This window comes from Ictidomys tridecemlineatus, chromosome X (assembly GCF_052094955.1).
Source record: "Ictidomys tridecemlineatus isolate mIctTri1 chromosome X, mIctTri1.hap1, whole genome shotgun sequence".
Lineage (NCBI taxonomy): Eukaryota > Metazoa > Chordata > Mammalia > Rodentia > Sciuridae > Ictidomys > Ictidomys tridecemlineatus.
The window spans coordinates 25447465-25470710 of NC_135493.1; the positions used below are offsets into that span (position 1 = coordinate 25447465).

At 35.4% G+C, this 23246-nt stretch overlaps 1 protein-coding gene across 5 annotated transcripts in view; it reads left to right on the plus strand.

Moving 5' to 3' along the window:
* Positions 1-12: 12 nt before the first annotated feature.
* Positions 13-23246, plus strand: part of Tenm1 (teneurin transmembrane protein 1) — a 780422-nt gene continuing 757188 nt past the window's right edge. For 3 of the 5 annotated variants that reach the window (XM_005319330.4, XM_040285146.2, XM_040285142.2), the window contains exons 1-2: positions 13-581; positions 18562-18628. The gene's annotated coding sequence lies outside the window, so the exon portion shown is untranslated. Of the gene's footprint in view, positions 586-18561; positions 18629-23246 lie in introns of all 5 variants that reach the window. The other 2 variants (XM_040285140.2, XM_078034300.1) reach the window with 1 other exon arrangement.

The window sequence follows — 23246 nt, forward strand, 5'->3', positions numbered from 1 at the left end:
GGGCATGCTCAGTAGACAGGGCAGGTTTTTTGGTCTCGAGTAGCGGAGAAACATTTTTTGCACCACCGCGACCAGCCTTAGAGCGCGGCGGCGGCGGCCACGGCAACATCAGCACAGCCATTAGCCGTGCAGACGCCCCGCACCCGGGAGCGCGGCGAGCTCCGGCTCAGCCCGGAGTTCACCTCCGAGTGCCCCAGGGGCTGAGCTCACGCTTTTTGCTTACACACACACGCACACACTCTTTCATACATACACGTATACACACTATCTCTTGCACACATAAGACCTAGGCGCAAGCACTCTACTGGCAGCGGTCATCCGCTGGCGCGGTAGTAGCCAGGTTCGGTTCCTGCCTCAGGCGGCCGCCGGCTATCAACACCGCCGCCGCCAGCCAAAAGAGAGCGATGCGGGGGCCAGAGCGGCAGCTCGAACAGTAATGTGGATTTACAGTCGCTTCCCGCAGGAACCAGCCGAGACACCTGAAGTCCTGGACACTAGCAGCACCCAGCGGAGCTGAGCACCTGGCTAGGGGGCGGGCGGACCGCACCTGAGGACACCACCGAAACTTGCACTTGGACTAGGTAGGTGCGTTTCTTCTGGCTCCTACCTCCTTCCCTTTCCCTCCCGCCCACCATCCCCCATCTTCCACCCCGAGGACTCTGGGCGAACTTCGCCCCAAGGCTGCAGCGGCGGACGCCTGCTCCCAGCTGTGAGCGGCGGGTTGCGCCTGCTCTGGGACTCCAGCCCGGGGTAACGCAGCCTCCGCAACCTTCTTCTTGTGATTTCCACCAGCCCAGGGCTCTGGACCACTCGGGGGAGGTGGCCTTGTTCGCAGTTCAAGCTTCCAGCAGGCCCTAGGGACACTGCCCTCCAAGGGTTTGCTGAGCTCTGGCGGCACTTTTACCAACCAACTCCTCCACTTTAGAGAAGGGGGCTCCTCGCTTAGGCTCTCGCGCAGACCAGGCGCTCTAACAAGTGGATTTGGATGCTAGGGGTGGGGGTGAAGGGCTCGATTTGAAAAGAAATAAGGGGACACCACTCTTCCGGCATCCGTCCCACTTGGAATGTCCACCCGGGGTTGAACCACTCAGGTTCGGCTCTGTCATCTCCCCAAGAGAAGATACCTGGGGGCTAGGACGCACTTGAGTACCTGTTTGCTTCTGAATTTCTATTCGAACCTCAAACAGGGAGCTCATGTTCCAAGGGAAACTCCAGGACCCTTCGACCTAAGCCGTCGAGGGCCCCACCCGTAGCATCCTCCCTGTAATCCAATTTTTGTTAAAAGAAACGGTCATTACAGGGCAGTCGGTGCTCCAGGAGCCGTCGGTGTTTGCTTTAACCACGCGCCCAACTGCGCGGGCTCGTATGTTTTCGCATCTTGAGATGTGGTCCCTGGGATCAGCAGCGGCCAGCACATCTGCCGAGAGCCAAGCACCCGCTAGGCATGCCTGGGGAAAATGTAACTTCACTTTCTTCCACTCCACAACGGGCAGATTGCCAATTCAGTTTTAGGATGCTTTGCCTAGAGGTGGAGAAAGGGAGACTGTTAGTGCTACTTGGTGAGTGGATGTGTTTGCAGACAAGAGTGTATTTAAACATTTCAGTGAACCCAGTGCAGTCAGTTGTTTACAATTGCAGAGACAGACTATCTCACTCCACTAGTAGATGTCTTCTCAACGTCTATTTCGCCACTGGGAGAGTAGGGGCGGGGGCGGGGGCTGGTTTGCAGCTCATACTCGCGGTCCGCAGCTTCGGGTTTAGCAGATCTGCATCACTGCTACTGGCAATATGCTAATATGGGTAGGAAACTCTTCATCTTCGATATGAAACAACTGGTCAGGAGACGCCTTGAACTTTATCGTTTTTTCCTTGGATACTAATCTAGAGTTATATTTAAGGTGGCCCCAAGAAATACAAAGAGAAGTTCCCAGTGCCACAGATGGAAAATTAGATGCCATTCGGTTTTACAAACCAAAAGGAAACGAAATACCCCAGTGGACTGTAATAGGTACTGTTAGATTAGTATTTAATTGATTGCGTTTGTGGTAAGTAAGGATCATAGACAGCTTCCTTGAATTTTAGACTGCTATTCTGTGATTATAATTAAAAAGCCAGGTACACTGTACTCGGAGAATCAATTGCTACTCAGCCTGTGTGAGGAAGACATTGCAAATGTCTGCTTTATTATATCTTTTTGCTGAAATATCCTGGTCCACCTTTCTAGTCCAAAGTCTTCCAATCTAGAGCAGAGAGTACTCTAATGTTGCTGAGGAAGAGTACAACCTAAGAGGGAATAGCTTTTAATTAATTTATTTTTTTAATGAAAAGATGATCCACAGCTTTGACTTCTGCTCCACGATTATCCAGCATTTGCTTGCTGGCTCACCCCCACCCCTTGTTCTTTGTATCTGCAATGTGGGGAAAAATGAATTTTCATAAGGCGTAATATGACCCTTAAAGTAAATAACTGGAAAGGCAAAAATCCCAGTTTTGTCAACTTCAAAGACTTTTTTGTGATGTTAAATAATTTTGTATTGCAAAGTTATTTTTTTAAGGGTGAAAGCTTTCAGGTGTGCTAAAATAATGTTGGAAACTTTTGATGATAAGAAAATGAAGTCACAATATGCATTTGAAAGGGGGTTCAGGTTATTTCTAAAATGAATCTATGCTCTAAATGTTATTTGAAAGTTTTCAGGTTGTCCACCAGAATGTTTTTGAAAAACAGGTGTTTCTGGAAGACAACTCCATGAAGAAATGTTTAATATTTTCATCATAGAAGTAATAAATCCCAGCCCCTAAAACAATGCCAAACACATAGTAGAAAAACAATAAATAATTTTTGAATACATGAGGTAGAATTTATCATTAGGTCTAGATCCCAATTAGGAATTAGGATTAGTCATGTCATTGACAAAATATACAGTGAAGAAGAAGAAAAGATTGCTTTGTAGAATCATTGTGTTGTAAGAATGATTAAGTGAGATACCAAATATTCAAACATATTGATAAATTATAAAGAAAAACTATATTAAATGGAACCATCATTTCATTCAAGGCCTAATTTTAAATTTGAATACCATAAAAAATCTCAGTGTTTCAATTCAGCTATCATAAGTATAAATAACACTGACATGATCAGTTTCCCTCATAAGCATTGTACTTTTCTGAGGCCTTTAATACAAAGATTCTTGCTGAAACAGAACAGTCTAGCATTCAAGTTTATACTGTACAATATCATTTTGAATTATCAAACTGCAAAATATTATTTGATGTTACTTCTAAAAGCAGAAGGCTTAGTTGAAATTTATTTTCCAAGACAGTCTTAAAAACTTGAAAGTGGTAAGAAATTTTAGTGTTTATTAACATAACAACATTTTTTTATATTTGCTGTTAGAGATAGGCATTTAGCATTCATGTGATGTTTGCTTGAAGCTTGCTTTTCCTAAAAGTCCATCAGTTTCAAATTTAAGTATTGTTATCAAATGATTGGTATATATTGTGATTAATGAATTTCTTAAGATTTCCCAAACACATTAATTTATTGTTGTTTATGCATTTATTTATTTACTTGTGAATGACCTTGGGTCAAAAGAAGATCAGCACTTTGAATACCTCACTCAATTATTAATTTTTAAATGAAAACAAATATTCATATACTGGTAATATTTGTCCCCCTCCTCACATTTACACACACACACACACACACACACACACACACACACTCCAACATACATACACACAGAAGTAATTTCATGTAAATGCTGTGCATCAGGTATAAAACATGTAGGATAATTTTATTTAAATTATATATGTATTTTTAAATTGCTGTCAACTTTAATCTCAAAAGTTATAATCCGTGCATACTTCAAAAGAGCTTCCCATCATTTACCTTTTGGAAAAAGGTTTGAACTGAATTCCTAGAACAACTGCAGGCAAATGAAATGATGAAAAATATCATAAGATACAGAATTTAGCAATTCTGATTAACAGCATAACTGGAAATATAGCTCCTGATTATGAAAATAAAAGGAATCAAATTTAAATATTGTTCACATATTCAATAGTTGCTTTAAATCATGTGCAGATTCTGAGGATTAGATTAGATCACTATATTGACTGGAGATCATCATTATTTTTTTCTTCCTTTAAAAGGTAAAATTTACTTTTTTAAACATAATTTAAAAATTATGCACTATTTATATAATATAATTAAGGTATTTATCCTGACTTCACATATTATTTCTATTCCTTTCAGTTTTCCATTGATTTTTGTTAGAACAGAGGAAAGTAAATATCAAATAGAACCAGCTAGAACCATGCTTAGATTTGAGCAGGTGAATGCTATAAAAGGCTTCACACAGCTTTTGATTATTCTTAACAACCTTGATGGCTCAACCATAGGCATCTCTCTTCAGTATTGGCATCCTGTTATGACATTTATATAATGTATAGAGATTTTGTAGTTTGCTAGACATGCTGTGGTACAATTTAGCAAGACCAACGATATTGCTTACATTTGGTACTCATGAAAAATAGGGCTGTATAAACTGGAGTATGATGGCATAAACTAAAAATTGTTGTAAAATAAAATATTCATATAATTGCTCTGCTAACATTTCTCTATGTAATTTAAGCAAACTAGTTTTAATTGGAGATGGTAAATATTTTTAAAGTTGATAAAGATTCCAAAAAATAGTAACTTAGAGACTAATAAATGTAGGCTATTAAATTCTTATGTAATTTCAGGACTCATCTCTAGACCTGAAAGTATAACCTTGGATAATTTACAACTTAAAAAAAATATTCTGAATTGTACTTCCTGTCCAAGCCTCTGCTTTAGGTAAACAATAGCATATGGTGAAACTTGGATGATGTTTTTAATGTGATGTAATGATTCTGGAATATTGGGATCTCCACCCCCGCCCTACTCTAACTGTAAGAGTGGAGAAGTTAATTGGCAAATCAACACATGAAAATGTGTTTAAAATCTTTTTTCATGTTAGTGGATCATCCCTGTGAAGCTCCTACTCTGAGTCTTCCTATCTGTGTTTGTGGTAGGTCTGTGCCAAGGTTTGTATTTTTTTTTTCTATACTTATGACTCCTAGACCATATCTGGATGACACCTAAATTTGTGAGTGCAAAGTCCCATCAACCATCCAGGTGTTTGGGATGACACAAATAAATATTTGGTTGATTGATAGAATATTTTACTACACAGGCTGATGATCCTTAAGATCTATGTAAAAAAGTAAAATAAAAGTTTAAAATACATGTAAAGTATCTTAAACATGCTTGGATTACTATAAAATACATAATGAACCAAATGTCATTGTGAATCTTTAGCCTTCTGTTAAACATATATGAAGATGTTGCTTGCATTCCTCAACAGTTACAAAAACAGCAACACACTGGCCTTTTCAACAAACAAACAAACAAACAAACAAAATTTAACTTCACTTCTATACTCTCCTGCCCCTCCCACACTGATTCATCAGTTTAAAGAAATCAACTCAAAGGGTTTGATATATTGGCTTCTTACAATTTCCTGTGCCTCATTTTCCACCAATTCTTGTACTGCCATGGAAACTAGATGGGACAGACAGCTGGGAGTCACTAATTCAGGATGGGAACCTGCTTGTTAATTGAATTTCATGCCAGCCTGTTGGTCCCTGAAAGTAACTGTAAAAGGCTGGGGAATTGAATTTGCTAGAAATAAATGATTAAGCAGAACAAAAATCAGTCATTTTCCTGAAGATCTTTCTGCTATCTTCTTTGTCCCTGCTCAAGCAGTTCTTTAAAAATAGTCACAGAAATAAAGGTTTGATTTGTGTATTCTTATTGGTATTTATGTATTCTACAGTGTTTTCCTTCTAATAGGACATTCACAGCTCTAAAATAGTTTCCTAATAGCTATTACATTGAAAAACTACATTCTTTTAAATTGTGATTTTTGTATATTTTGAAGAACCCTAGTTAGTGATAACAGTAAAAATAAATATAAAATATGCATGAATTTTCCAGTAGGTAGGTTATTTTTTTCTTTCAAATAGAAAAACAGTTTTGTGAAAATATCTACTCTCAACCTTTTTTTTATTAGAGATTACATGGATTTCAATACATTTATTTGAAATCTGTTATACAGTCACTTTCCCCATCACCATAAAGCATACTGATTGTTTTAATTTTAATCAACTAAGTTGTCAGTTGATAAGTAGTCAACAATGAGGAAATTGCCTTTTAATGTTTCTCATATTTTGTTGTACCATTTTTGCAGCTGATTACAACTTATGAAATTGGATTTTGGAATCATAATCCCTAATAGGAGATGCATTGCAACCCGTGTTAAATCTTTTGCAATACCAGCTATAGGTCCTGAGAAATCATTTTTCCCTGTGAATTATAGCGGCAAACGAATTTATTATGTCTAGAAAAAGCAATTCCCAAAAGATTTTGGTAATGAAAATAAGTGTGTGTGTGTGTGTGTGTGTGTGTGTGTGTGTCTTGTGTGTGTTTACATAAAGTGCAAAAGGTCCTTTTCTGTTTTAAAGGGCATATAAATTCAAAATACAAATATTTCAGAATTATTAATGATAGATTGAATCCAATCAAGCAATTATTTAAAGGTCTAAGAAAATAATAGTTTACACTTTCACAATTAGGGAATACTAGGAGTATTCTTATCCAGTTACTGGATGTTGAATTGCATGTATTTTATTCACTGGTTTATTTTGTTACCTGAGCTATATCTGGGTGATACAAAAATATCTGATTAAAACAATAAAACCAATCATTATCAGTAAAATGTGTATTTCTCAATATCTGTATCTTCTTGATTTCATGTGATCTATTCAGCAAATGCTTGGCATTTGGATGCACAATGAAAAAATTCAATCATCTGAAAGGTTCCACATATCTGACCAATAAGTTGTTTTTCACCCAAATGCCCAGTTTTTTATGGAGTAATAGCTTCAGTTTCCCTTCGGAAATTACTATCTTTAGTTTTTGATTGTTGTTTTGTTTATCTGAAATGTTTTACAAATATTTCTCATGTTGATTCTAATATCTATCTATCTGTGTATATATACCTATCTATCTATCTATCTATCTATCTATCTATCTATCTATCTATCTATCTATAATTTGTAACTCTCAGTAGAATTTCAATGTGGTTGTACTAAAGAAAATCCACTCTCATTTGTTTGGAATCAATGTAATGTTTTTAGCTGCTTATATGAATAAGGGTTTGTAAAGCAGCCAAAATAAAAGTACATGGCTATCAGTTTTCATACTTCATGGGAAATCTGATTACCATCTAAGGTCAAAGAGAAAATTTCCCAGTTGCATGGTTTTGCATAATTGGTGTGTGTATTACCTCTAATGCCTCTATCTGGTTTAGACACCTGTTAAAGAGAAGGTGCCAGATTAGATGGACAATTGGTTTATTATATACCACAATCCCTGTGTCCCAGATGCATACACACATTTTAAGAAAACTCTTCAGTTGTTCAGAGAAATTAGAAAAAAAGTTACTGCAGATGGCCTATCTCAATAATTCAGGTTTTTTTCAGGTATATTTAAAATCAAATGTCCTAAGAGATGATTAATTCAGTAAAGTTATTGATAATGAACTCATCTTATGCTACACATCCTTTGCACCTATGATGATGCTTTATTAAAGGTGTCTCAATCTTGCTGATTACCACCTGTGTTTAAATATAGAGGAGTATAAATACACTACAACCACACAGTTTCTGGAAGACTTCTAAACCAAAAATTTTGGCTCTGTTCCTAGCTAACTCAAATTCTATCAACAAAATGTTTCTAATCAACATTTTGAATTTATACTCTCTGCATTATGCCCCCCCCAGCCTTTAACATTAATGATTTTCTTTTTCAAAGCTGTTCTATTTAATTGCAGGCGTTCAAGTGATATTGATGTGTGATATCCTGCTCTATTAACTAGGCCAAAATGTGTTTATGTTTCTGTGTGAATGGAAGTTTTTCTTTTATTTTTTAATTTTGTTTTATTTTTTGGTGCCAGGGATTAAACCTGGGGTGTGTATCCACTGAGCTCAATCCCCAGTCCTTTTTATTTTTATTTTGTTTTGAGACAGGGTCTCACTAAGTGGCTAGGGCCTTGCTAAATTGCTGAGACTAGCCTTGAACTTTTGATCTTCCTGTCTCAGCCTCCTGAGTTGCTAGGATTATAGGTGTATGCCACTGCACCTAACTGTATGGAATTTTTTCTAAAGGGATATTTATTAAATGTATATGTATATTCTGATATGGATTTCACAAGCGTATGTACAGAAACATATAAGTACATCACCTGTTTGCTTACTCTATACTTCAAACAAATGTTTCTGTGAATGTGACTCATTATATGTTTAAAGTTTTAAGCAATGTAGGAAAGCACTGGCAGAATTGCTAAGCAAGTCAAATAAAGAAATTCTGGGAAGACAGTATTATTTTCTGTAATGAGATCTACTGACCTCTAAGTGAGGAGGCTGTGCAGTTGATTGGGCAGTCAATACTTATGACTTAGTCTTGAGAAGACTTTTGTATTTCAAGATATCAGTAAAATCACTCCCCTTCTTCCCTCCCTCCCTCTGTCCTCTTCATGCTCCCTTTCTCCCTCTTCCTTTCCTTCTCCTGCTTTTCTCTTTCTTCTTCTCCTTCTCTCTGCTATTTCCAAGGGTTATGGTGGCATACAAATTTATGAGCTCTAGGTTACTCACTAAAGTATTGGTATTGATTTCTCTTTTTATTATTTTTCTGATTCTGACCAATTCTTTATGTATCTCCTAGAGAATTATAAAGTATAATGTGAGATATAATTATTTATATTGTCTTTGACTCATACATTCTTTCAATTAACTTAGGTAGGTGCTAAAATTAAATTACACAGCAATTTCCTGAGTTGGTGGTGTTTTTTTTTTTTTTTTTTTTTTGGTACCGAGGATTGAACTCAGGGGTACCCATCCCAGCCCTATTTTGTATTTCACTTAGAGACAGGACCTCAGTGAGTTGCTTAGTGCCTTGCTTTTGCTGAGGTGGCTTTGAACTCTGGATCCTCCTGCCTCAGCCTACTGAGCCGCTGGGGTTAAAGGCATGTGCCACTGTGCCTGGCCCTGGGTTGGCACTCTTTGTTACAGTTTTACTCTGTGCATTTGTTCATATGTTATTAGTACATTTGTGATTTATCTTTCATGTTTAGTCTAATAAAACTCCAACACTTAGGTGTGCCACCATTTATTTTTGGTTTGTAAACCATGAAGTGTTAACACAAGGGTGCTACATTTTTTTCATTGTTTTGTTTTCCCCATATTTGAAATATTGCCTAGATGAAACATTGGACAACTTGTGAAAGTGAGGTAATTTTAATGTAAACAATTAGAATTCAGTGCAAGGGAAATATTTTAACGGTTAATTTAACACAGAAGACAGGAAATTTTAACAATATATTTCTGTAAAACATTTAATAAAACCTGTTTATGAAAATGTGTAAAAGAGCAGTAGACATAGTGAGAGAACACTGGTACCATACATTTAGCAAAATATTTGGTGCTACCTTATTATTATTAAGGCAGAAAAATATATTCAACATTTACACAAAGCTTTAGGGCAATGAGTCTTAAAGTCTCAAGTGTTACTCACAAAAGCTCTTGAGGTCACATGTACTGACCTCTTCTTTTATTGAACACTAGTATTACACAGAATTGGTCATACATCATAGAATAGACTTTTTATTTTATTTTTTATATTTATTTCTTATTGGTACATTATAATCATATGCAATAATGGGATTCATTTTGCCATATTTATACATGCAAATAACATAATTTCATCAATCATATTCTCAGTGTCTTTCTTTTTCTCCCTTCCTCCTTCTCCAGATCTGCTTATTCTACTCTACTGATCTTCTTTCTATCATTGTTGTTACTAGTACTACTACTACTATAGGGCATTATAATAATATATAAAAGCTGGATTTATTGTAATAGTTCATACATGAACACAGAATAATTTGGTAGATTTCACTACCCAGTATTTCTTCATGCCCTCCCCTCTTCTTCCTTTTGTATCTTCTTCCTGTACTCTGTTGGTCACTCTCTTCTATATTCATAATATCTCTTATTTTATTCCTTTTTCTGATGTCTCTATTCACACATGAGAGAAAATATTTGACTAACTTATTTCAGACATAATTTCATTCTTCTTTATGACTGACTAAAACTCCATTTTGTATATATGCCACATTTTCTTTATCCTTTCATCTGTTGAAGGGAACCTAGGCTGGTTCCATAGCTTGGCTATTGAGAATTGCACTGCTATAAACATTGGTATGCATATATCACTATAGTGTGCTGATTTTAGTTCTTTTGGATAAATACTAACAAGTGGAAAAGCTGGGTCATATGGGGGTTCCATTCCTAGTCTTTTGAGGAATCTCCATACTGATTTCCATCATAGAACAATCTTTATGAAAAAAAATTTTCATCTGATAATTCTTCTATTCATTCATTCTCTAATTTAACAAACTTTTATTAATTCCTCTGTTCAGGTGAATTCAAAAACATTCAAAAGACTTACATTTAGTGAGGAAGACAGACACAGAAGTATGTTCTGATCATGTAAAAAATGCCCTCGTAGAGAAATAGAGTGCTGTGAAAACTTTAAGGCTTATTTAGTTTTGTAAAGGATAGGTTATTTGAATTCATTCTTAATCAGTAGTAGGATTTTTTTAGTCAGAATAAGAAGTATCTACTTGACATAAAGGGCACAAGGATAAATCAGCAATAGAGAATAGTTATCCAGGACTAGAGTAACATTTTTATTTCCTATCCAGGTATGGGGAAGAGAGGTCAGGGATACATTTTATTTCCTTCTAGGTGCCTCACATATTGAAGATGTTTATTTCGTACTTGTTTAATGAGTGAATGGGTATTATCCTGTATGAAGAGTTAGCCCTTAAATTGGTGAATTTCCTGATGTTTATCCAAAATAATGTAATGTTCTATATTGTAGTAGAGCCTACTGAATTAGATGAGAGGCTTTAAAGTGAGGGAGGGGTGATCAAATTTGAGTTTTAGAAAGGTAATACCAGTAAGAAAGATAGGTTGAAGTGGAATAAGAGTAGAAGTAGTGAGACCAATGAAGAGACTATATTGCAACTGTGAAAAATTATGATGGTACAGACCACGGCAGTAACAGTGACAATAGGGAGAAAGGGACAAATTTGAAAACTATTCTAAGGGTAAAATCAATGAGACTTTGAAATTGATTATTTTTAGGGAGTTAATGGGAAGAAAGAGTGATACTGAGGCTTATTATGTGATACGGAGAACACAAAAGAAAAAGTCAGTTTTGGTGAGGATAATGAGGTCAGGTTTGGACTTTTAAAATGTAAGACACCACCTAGATATAAGATGGAGATGGATTGTGACAGATGGAGATTATATATCTGAAGGTCAAGTCTGGAGGTAAAGGTTTAGGTGTCATCAGTCAATGTAATAGTTGAAATTGTAGGAATAGGTAGGGGAGCTCATCTAGGGAGTATATAGAGAATGAGAAGAGAAGCAAAGATAAAATTTTGAAAAACACTGTACTTAGAGGTTAGTGAAATAAGATGAGCCTTAAAAAGAAGAAGTTGTAATAAAAAAGAGAGGTAGGAGGCAATCAAGAAAATAATGAAATAGAAGCTAAGAAAGGAAAGGATCTTAAACATGCCATCTGGGAAAAGACATGAAAAGATAATTCTCAAGAGAAGAAATAAAAATGGCCAATAAATGTGAAAAATGCGCAGTCTTCAGTAATCAAAATAAATGCTATTCAATGTGCCTAAAGTTTCAATTATGCAAGGTAAAGAAATTCTTGAGATCTGCTGTACATCATGCCTATAGATAATGATACCATATAGTACACTCATACCAGTCAGAATGGCAGCTATTATGAAGACTAACAACAAGTGTTGGTGAGGATGCGGTGAAAAAGGCACACTCATACATTGCTGGTGGGATTGCAAATTAGTTCAGCCAATTTGGAAAGCAGTATGGAGATTCCTTAGAAAGCTGGTTCTAGCTAAACTATGGAACCAACCTAGATGTCCTTCAGTGGATGAATGGATAAAAAAAAAATGTGGCACTTAATCAATAGGATATTACTCAGCAGTAAAAAAGGATAACAAGATCATGGCATTTGCAGGGAAATGGATGGCATTAGAGAGATTATGCTAAGTGAAGTTAGCCAATCCCCAAAAGCAAATGCCGAACGTTTTCTCTGATATAGTGACTCAAAGTGGGGTAGGGAGGGAGAGCATGGGAGGAAAATTACCTCTAGATAGGGAATAGGGGTGAGAGGGAAAGGGAAGGAGAAGGGGAATATGTAGGAAAGTGTAAGGAGACAGTCATCATTATACAAAATACATGTATGAAGATGTGAATTTGGTGTCAACATACCTTATATACAAACAGAGACATGATAAATGGTGGTTTAAAGGTGTATTAAGAATTGTAATGCAAAAAAGATAAGAGAGCTCATGTATGATGGCATAATTTGATGTGAACATACTTTAAAAACAAAGTTATGAAAAATGGTGCTGTGAATGTATAATTATAAATGTAATGCATTCCAATATTGTCATGTATGAAATAAATAATAAATAAATAAACAAATAAATCGATGAAATCTTAAAAAATTTTTGTTAAGAGGGTAGATACATTAAATGTTCTCACTACAATAAAATGCATACACATATACAAGTTAGAAACAATAAATATAAGGATTTTGGGGGATAAGATAATGCTTAGTGTAATTGTTCAAGTTCCAAACCTTGGAGTCATTTGTGATTCTCCTTTTTTAACACTTGACATTGAAGCAATTGGCAAATGGTTAACTCTGTTGACTCTGCCTTCAACCTCTATCCTTTATCTGAGTCGTTTTCTCCTCGCTCATTGTTAAGTCTGTACACCAAACCACATCTGAACTACTGAAATAGTCTTCTCATCCATGCCTCTACATTGAGTTTTTGCTCTCATATATTTTCAACTCAGTAACCAGGGTAATTTTAAAATTTAATTAATATCATGTGATTTGCCTGTTCTTTGTCCTCCAATAGATGGTTTCTTATCACACTTAAAATGCAATTTTAAAAAATATTTTCCATGGCAACTGCCATACATTATTTGGTCACTATTTATTTGACTTCTTGTCTTACTCTCCCCCTCAAACCTTGCTCTGTGAAATGAGTCCTACTTCATTTACTGCTTTTATTTCTTCATATTTCTTATTACTAACTGGTATCACACACCGGGTTTTGTTTATTTACAGTTTGTCACCTCTTCTAGCATATGCACTCCATGAGTGTATGGAATTTTTGCACCTTTTGTTCACCACTACTTCCATATCACTAGAATAGTGCCTGACACATACTAGATCATTAATAAATATTGGTTGCATAAATGAATGAATGATAAAGACATGATAAAATATCAGTATAGGTTTGGCAGTTTGCAGTAAAACCCTTAAAAATGTACATACTAGTAGAGGGAAAGGAACAGGGGGAGAGAGGAGGACAGGAGGGAAAGGTGAAGTACTGGGGATGGAATGAGAGCAAATTATCATTTTGGGGATGTACTGGGGATTGAACTCAGGGGCACTTGACCAATGAGCCACATCCCCAGCCCTATTTTATATTTTATTTAGAGACAGAGTCTCACTGAGTTGCTTAGCACCTCACTTTTGCTGAGGCTGGCTTTGAAATCAGGATCCTCTTGCCTCAGACTCCAGAGTTGCTGGAGTTGGGATTACAGGCATGTGCCTCTGCATTTGGAAAGAGCAAATTATATTCCAGGCTTTTATAATTACATCAAAATAAATAGTAATGTTACACATAAATAAAAGAAACTAACTTAAAAAAAGAAAAGAAAATACTGAAAAAAAATGCTCATACTAGTTGACCCAATGATTCTCTGCCTGGAAATTTGTCCTGAAGAACTGATAAGAAGCATAGAAGTAACTTCATTTGCAAAGATTTTTACCAAGCATTATTTGTAACCATAGAAAAAGTGAAAAAGCAAAATGTTCAACAAGGGAATTTCTATTTAGAAAATGACATATTTTATGGCCATTAGAGATGATGTTTACAAATATTTTATGATAAAAGGAAAATGTTTATGCTATACTATCAAATGATAAAGGTGGATAGAAAATTGTATCTACTCAATATGTAAGAAAGAAAAGAATACTGGAAAATGCCCAAAAGTGCTAAAAATGAAATGGTCTCTGGGGAATATGGATAGTAGGTGATTTCTTTCCTTTATACTTACTGTATTTTCTAGATTTTACATAATAATATTATATAACTTTCATTTTCATACAGAGTATATTTACAAGGCAAAAAGAGGAAACAAAGAACACAAAATAATTACTGTCACGTGAGAAGTGAGGATTTGGTGACAAATAACAAGAATATACCCATTTTTTTTTTGAGAAAATGTACTGGAGGTAAAGGAATACACCAGTTCTGACTGTACCATTGTTCTCTGGCTGCTTTGCTTTGGAAGAGGTTCACAGATAGGGAAATAATTGAGATTCACCAATCCAATCTAGTCTTCATTCACTACAGAACCAAAGAAGGCTGAGTTTATTCTGTCAGGATTTGGACAGCAGGTTCAAGGGAAATTAGACATGTTAAGTCTTCTTCAGATTGCTGTGGAAAGCACTAGCATTTTGCCTCATGTAAAAAAGAAGTGATTACTCACTATATTTCTTCATGTCATGTAGTAAAAACAATTAAGTGAAGTTAGACTATAGATTACTTAGCTATTCAGCCACAGTCACCTCTAATGGAAAAGAAGAAAAATAGCATTGACAACTTTTGGCAGGTCTCATCATTAGAAATGCCCATATTGCCAGAAAGAAAAGAAGCTGCAGCCAATAATATAAACCTAGAAGTTCTTTAGGCCCTGAGGAAGAAAGTGACAATAAAGTGTTACAGCATTAATTGTTTAAGAGCACTGATCATTGTAATGGGAAAACTGCCTCCTTGTTAACAACATTATTTTCTACAAGGTATTTGAGTAAATGTCCCATTAGAAAAAACAGCATTAGGGGTTTCAATATGTAAAGCAATATGTAAAGATATACTCATTAGCAAAATAATGTGTGACCTATGTGCAGCCCAAGGTCCCCTAAAAATAGAGTGTTAATATAGATGTTATAATTAGTATATAATTGAGTAGTTATTGAAAAACAAGTAAGAATTTTATTTCCTAAACCAATAGAAATTATACTTTTAAAATCCATTTGAGAAAGAGAGCTATTCGTACACGTATACACATATTTACATATGTATGCATATATATATTCACACACATATATATTTTCATATCAACATCTTAAAAAAGACATTTAGACTTTCTTCTGCTCACCTGCAATTTATGCATTTCAACTCCATAGTCAACCTTGACTGATAGATCATTTTAAGAGATGGAGAACGAACTTTCTTTTTGAAGGAAGTAGATTTTTCTCTACATAGGACTAAAGCAACAGCAGTGGCACTGTTTAAATGGTGCTGGGCTAAATGATCTCTCATTTTTCTTTTTTCAGTCTTGAGGATCAAAGCCAGGGCCTCAGTGCATACTAGGCAAGCACTCTACCACTGAACTACATCCCTAGCCCTGGGCCAGATACTCTCTTAAGGAGCTGTCTAGATTTAGATTTAATACTCTGCTTGTAGGATCTAGCAAAACCTAGTCAGTTCTGTGAGATACATTTCTAACATTTGTGGCTTCAGTTATTTTTGCCTCTGGAATGCATTATTTGGTTAAGTCCAATGATGGTGCTGTCAAAATTTTTTTCTTAAAGGGTAGTTTAGTCCACATGCTATATTAAGACTGCCAACAGTTCCTTTTTTGGAAATGAACTCTTGAGTGTAATAGAGAGATAAAAGTGAGAGAAGTGGTACATATTGGGAACTGTTAAGTGATGGCAAGTAACCTGGGTATCTGATATAGATCAACTTGTGAACTGGCCTTTTCTAATCATAAATGGGGTGATACACTCCTAAAGGCTCCAAGTTGAAGTCAATTGAGAAGCAAGAAGAGAAGAGCTATATCTTTTTAAAGCACTTTTGCTTCCCAGACCTCTGTGTATCTCACCAAGGCAAAAAGCTACATATAGGGCAGTTTATTTTTTAAAGCATTTTTTGCTAGCCTCCTTGCAGAATCAGCCTGATGGGTACGATGCCAATTTCTACAGACTTGTTCTGGTATATGCAGCACAAGAGCCAGAAATGTTTTTGTAGTCTGGATGTAAGTACTTTCTGAAATTTCTTGCCTTGAAAGATTCTAACTTAGCACAATTATGGAACCACATCAACACTTGAACAGAACTATGTCTTTTCTGAGCAACATTAACAGCGATGAAAAATGCACATCAGGCAATTAGACTGCAACTAATCAAGAGCACCACTTCAGTCTATTATGAATGATTTATATATAGTGCATTGGATCTGGAGATCATTAGTAATAATATGATACTCTATTATAATTATAAGGTCACCTTGGTGATCATTGTCAAAGGTGACAATAATGTTATTGACCTTCATTTTTGAAAAATTGCATTTAAATGTCTTATTCTGCCTCATTTTGCTGGTAGAAAAATTAAATTGTTCTTACTACTGCATTTTTCCTCATATGTAAAAATAATAGATTTGGGGATTACTTGATTGATAAATTGGGGCCACAAGGTTAATTAAGTGTCAATCATACAGTATTGGAATGTTAAAGTTTAAAGTTGTCTTTTTTCTTTTTTTTTTAGCTTTAATTCACTACACTACGTTTTCTAAATTGAGTTTTGAAAAATCCAAAACATGTAACTTTTTTTATATATGGGTAATATATGTTCATTTTAGAAAAGTTAGAAAATATGGATACACAGATAAAAGAGAATCATATACTTTACATACATAACATTTTTCTACACTGGACACACTTCATAATGTACTTTATATTGTACTTTTCCATTTATCAGTATTTTATGAACATCTTTTTGTCAATAAAATGTTAATACACACACACATTTGTAAAGAGTAGAGAGAGACAGAATTGAAAACAAAAACAACCAAATATGTAAGGAAAAAATTATAGTCTCTCTCTCCCTTAACTCTTTCAAAGCATAATTTAGGAGCAGCAAATGAAAGCTATGGGTAGAAATTATATGAAGTGACGATTAAGTTCCCTTAAGTGTTCCCATGTCATATTTAAGGGTTGGTTAGTTAGTAATCATGTGGCTGTTCCTTGATCTGTTTAATCGACTTTTATTTATTGGATATTTAGATAATTTCCAATGTTATTATTAAAAATCATGAAAAATTCTTACACACATTTGTTTACATCTCTGATGATTCCCTTATAAATGTATGGATATAAAATAACTGGATCAAAGGAAGTGCGTATTTTAAAGGTTTGGTCCCTATTGACAAGTTGTCCTCCATAATACTGTACCAATTTTACATTATTGGTGAAAGTTTTTTAGAGTTTGTATGTTAAAATTCTCTGTGACTTCATATAGACACTATAGAAACTACAGGAAGAAGTGTATCTCTTAAGTGGAGTAGATAGTGGGAATCATTATATAACAGCACAACTCCTGCTTCAGACACATGGAAGACATATTTTACATTCATTTTTAAACTGTCAAATAAGAGATATCATGTGGTCCTTTGAAAAAAGGAATGAATCGAAAGTGATAAGATATGAATTTTAATCCTGGCTCTGCCAACCAACCATATATGTGACTTTGTGCAAGTTATTTAACATTTCTGGGTCTCAGTTTCCTAACTGAATAACAGAGTTGTTTTGAGAAATAAATGAAATGTATATGATTGTTTTCTTTAAACTATAAAGGACTATATATTTTAATTTTTTTGTAGTTGTAGAGGGACAGTATGCCTTTATTTTATTTGTTTATTTTTATGAGGGCTAAGGATAGAACCCAGTGCCTCAGGCTAAGCAAACATTTTGCCACTGAGCTAAAGCCCCAGCCTAAAGGACAATATTAATGTAAGAAATTACAATTGGTATGCACTTTACATTGCTATAAACATCTTGAAATCATGGACATTTCATCTCAAAATGAGTAGTATGTTGAATGAATATTGGATAGTGTTTTGTTGGGAGAATGTGGAGCAGGCAAGAGTTCCACACTCTTCAAGGTATACTTTGCTACAAATAAGAAAATCTTTGAGAATGTGGATGTGGTTCAGTGGTAGGTGCTTTCCTAGCATGCCTGAAGCCCTGGGTTTCATTCACCTGCAGAAAAATGGAAATTCTTTAATAGCAGCAAAGTTAATATAATTGTTTGTAGTTACAAGCAGAACTTTTTAAAAAGCCAACTTTTCATCCCTTATGAATCACAAAATGGAATTTTTGTATAGTCAATACACTCATCTCACATGCCCATGCTACATGTATTTCCTCTTCTCCCTTAATATAAGCTTTACTCTGGACTTGTTTGTACATATGTTTGAAGGATAATTTGGCTTAATTTGTTTACAGGATCTACAAGGGTGACCATTATTCAGCTGTCTCCTTTTTGATTACCTTAACTTCTGGATCTATCAAGGTATGTGCATTCTGCACTGAACTTTACTTTGGAAATTGAACATATAGCTATAGAATGTGAAAAGAATAGATAATTCCACTGGTATTATCTTATATATATTGAGTTTTATGTAAATGAAATGCATTGTTTTAAACTTCTTGCCATCTATTTGTACATGTCATAGATAAGATTGTGCCTATACCCCATAATTGTCTTTGCAAAACCAGATATGCAGGCTGTCCTATATGTTTGAATAATTATGTGCCTTTTTCATGTACAGATATTAAAACCAGGACACTCCTTGACTAATGGAACCATTAAGAGTGTGTAGGAATAACAATGGCCAGTGAGAATGTTTGCAAAACTATTTAGTATTTTTCACTGAGTACAAATAAATATGACATTTCTCCATATCAATGGAACAAATGTTTTCACTCAGAAAATTTACCAAGGAAATATCTGTCTTTGATTTTTTAGGAAAGTCACAGTAAAATATTGATATTGACACAGATTTTGCATTAATTTATTTATCCTTTTGTTCTTTCACCTATTCATTTATATGCCCAATAAATATTTATTAAGCAACTATCAGGAAAAAGGTGCTGTGCCTTATCTCTTGGTAAAGTGCCAATGAAGATAGAATTCAACTGCAATATTGGAAATGTGTTTTCTTCTATAGTCAGACTTGTCTCAGATGTAAGATGTAAGAAAACATGGCAAGATGGGGAATCTCTCTCATTGGTTTTAATTCTTATTAAGAATATTTGTCAATATTTAATTGGTAGTAAAGAGGGAATAGAAAACATCATTTTTTCACTATTTGTTTCCTATATTTGGCAGTACTATGCCTCATTGATCAAATATGAATTCACATTCTAAGTTATAATAAAGTCAAAGGATGATCTGAATTTGTGGAAAGTTGGTTGTTGGCATCATTTGATACTTTCTTTAAGTGCGAAATATGGAAGTATATTTAAAAATAAAAATTCTTAGACTTTGCATTGCCTGTTGAAAAATATTCTAAAAATATCTCATTGAGTGGGGCTGGGGCTGTGGCTCAGGAGTAGAGCACTTGCCTAGCACGTGTGAGGCCCTGGGTTCGATCCTCAGCAACACATAAAAATAAATAAATAAAATAAAGTTATTGTGCCCAACTACAACTAACTAAATAAATATTTTAAAAATTTCATTAAGGATTTCATTAATTGAGTTCCAATTCAAATTAGTCTGTAATGGGAATTTAAAATATATGTCTCACTTTTAACTTTACTATACATAGTTTTATTTGTCATTCTTCCAGAGGTTCTGTTTTTAAGAGGATAATAATTCATATCACTTCAAAACAAAAAATAAGATCATAGAAATTTATGGAGGAAGGAAGCCAAGATTTTCAGATATTGAGTCTTTTGTGAAAATAGTTTTCTTAATTTTGGAATTATGAGTTTTTCTGTTGCTTGATACTAACTGCAGGATTTTTTTCAAACTAAGAAAGTTTAAACGTGTCACAGATCTTAGCTAATGTGAATGAATAGAACAGAATGGAGGGGAAAATTCCTGACAGGCCCCAAGAATGCACACTTATAAAAAATAAATGACACTGAATATTTAAAAGGTTCAGACAGCAGCTAGTTTTCCTTCTTTAGAGACAACATGGCATAGTAGAAAAATTCTTGCCTGTCAATCACAAAGCCTGGGCTCTACTCTCAGCCTTATATTTGTAATATGTTACTCCCTTGGCACACTTCTCCTCTCTGAGCCTTAGTTTTCTCCTGTATACACTAAAATCTTTGGGTTGGGTAGTTCCAATTTTCTTCCTGCTCAAATATTCTATAGTTTTTGGAAAATTAAGGATTTATCTCAGGTATGTGATATGGAATCAAGATGGATGATTAAATTGGAACACACGCACTAGTTCTTTTAAAGATTGCAGCTTATTTCAGTGGTTTTCTGAGTTGGTAAAAGGACATTTATTTTTCTTTGACTTAAAGCAATTGTGTATCCTAACACCACTACCACCCACTCTTCCACCCCCTCATATGCCAGTACTGGTATTATACTAAATAGATTGAAGTCTAAGTTTAGCTAGTCATTTCAAGTTTTCTTCCTTGATAAAAATGCTTAACTGGGAGATACTTCCATGCTGCTCCACTTACAGTCTCTTAAAGTTTAGCAAACTCTTTCTACCCTCTTGCAAGGTGGTCATTCAAGGTCAAGCATTTCTCTGTATCTTGGAACTAGCCAAGTGCATAACCCGATGACTTCAGACTCCAGTGCTTTCAATCTGGCACCCTTCATGAGCATTGAATTTGCATTAAAGCATTTAAAATATATTCTCTTTCATCTACATATCACAGCAATAACAACCCGGGCACAGGACAGTGTCTGGGAGCAAATAACCACTTGGAGTTAATGATCTGAGGGGCAGATGAAGGACCATTGACTCTTCCTAGTCAGTCCTTCATCCCTATAAAATGCCTATTCTTGAGGTGCCAAGCTTTCAATAATTTTTTTTTCTGTCTCACATCAGATTAAGTAGAGGCCATAAATAATAGCATTTAATACATAATAATGAGATGTGGCAATGCAATAAAATATCAACAATTCTAGCACTATATAAAGATGGCTATTCTGATCAAACCAAAAGAGAGAGTGGTAAATGAAGTTCATGAATCATAGTATTTTGGAAGTGACTCTCACCTTACTGATTTAATAGGAAATATAAGTAAGAATTCATGTGGTTTGAGGGAGCAGTTCCTTTTCTTTTGCTTCATATTCCACTGATGGATGATCCAATTTGGAAATAATAAAAAATGCCTCTGACATCTATTTTAAGTGGATTTTTAATATAGTGTATGTTGAGATTCCCCCTTTAAAGCCTTAGGTTAATTTTATGAAATCTCCACAGTTCTGAACTAAGTTACAAATACAGCTTGACAAATGTTCTTTTCCAGATGAAGCAGTGTTCGTGTATTTATTACTATGACAGACATTGTCTCTACAAGGTGGCAGACATTGTGCTAGATGTAGGGGAATAAAACCCATTAGGGTACACGGTCCTCACTCCAAAGTTCATGGTAGAAAGTTGAGGATTGACCTATACACAGAGAAATAAAATAATCAATGTTGTAGGTGTGTAGCCATATGAATTCATTTGCTCATGGCATTTATTTTTCTAATGAGAAATATTTAGGGCTGGGAACATAGCTCAGTGCTGGAGTGTTTGCCTAGCATGCATGAGGCCCTAGGATCCATCTCCAGTACCACAGTTGGGAAACAAGGTAAATGAGAAAGATTCATCTATCAAAACCTACTTGGTAGGGCAATGTTATATATAATCTAAAATAGCCCCCCCACTCAAAAAATTTATAGGTATTGTTGGTTATGGTAGGCAGAGTACTTGTGAATATGTTGTATTACATGGAAAAGAGTAATTAATGAGACATATGGAATTAAAGTTACTAATCAGCTGGCCTCAAGATAGGAAGATTATTCTGGTTATCTAGGTGGGACCTATACAATCACAAGGGTCTTAAAGTAGAAGGAGGAAACAGAAAAGAGAGAAACAGAGAGATGGCAACATGAGAAGAACTCGACCTGACATTTTTGCCTTTGAAGATGAAGGAAGGGGACAAGGAGTATGGGTAGCTTTTAGAAGTTTGAAAAGGCAAGAGCACAGATTTTCCCCTGGAGCCTCTGGGAAAGAATTCTACCCTGCTGACATCCTGATTTTGGCTTATCAAGACCCATGTCAGATTTCTGACCTCCAGAACGCTAAGATAAATCTGTGTTGCTTTATGCCATCAAATTTGTGGTAATTTATTACAGCAGCAATAAAAAATTAGTACACTGAAGTTTATCCAGTACAGAAAATTTGAGAAGTGTCTAGTTTTCAGCCAGGCATAATAGCTGAAAGGTATGGTTCAGATCATGGGATATCTGTCCAGTGACCATTTTTTTTTTCTGGATATATGTAACAGGTCCTTCCATATGAATTACAGCCATTTGTGAGGTCCCTGAAAAACTTCAAAACTTCTCTCACTCTTGTTCCCAGTTTCAGAGAGTACTTAGGCTTCTTTTCCTCTCCTGTGGGCCACTTGTGCTTCTTCCTCCCTTCTCCTTTGCCATGCATCTCTTTTGTTTCATGTCTCGGATATAGATGAGAAGTAAAACTTTTCCTTCCTTCTTTCATGAGGTGTCTGCAGTAGTGAAAAAGATACAGGTAGTACTATTACAACAGATCATCCTGACTTATGTTTTATGACAAGCAAAATACTGAGAATTACATATAGTGTGAAACAGAAGTCTCAAGCTACTGGCCTTCTGCTCAGGATTAGTCTAAAGAAATGTTTTGTTTATAACTCAGGATTGTTCCTACCCTCCTCTCTTCCTCTTCTCTCCTTCCTTGTCCTTTGTAATTCCATAGAACCTGCCACTCCTTATTTTCTTATTCCATGCTTACATGACTGACGTGTTACCAGCTTGATCTTTGGGCTACAGAAGTTAAGTGCATATGCTTTGGGGGTTAAGTACATGAGAAGATCTAGTGCTGCTGCATATTGGCTGTATAACTTGGGCAAGTAGATTAAGGAAAATAGTTAAACTTCAGTCTCTCCAGCTCTAAAATGGAGATAAAATTTTT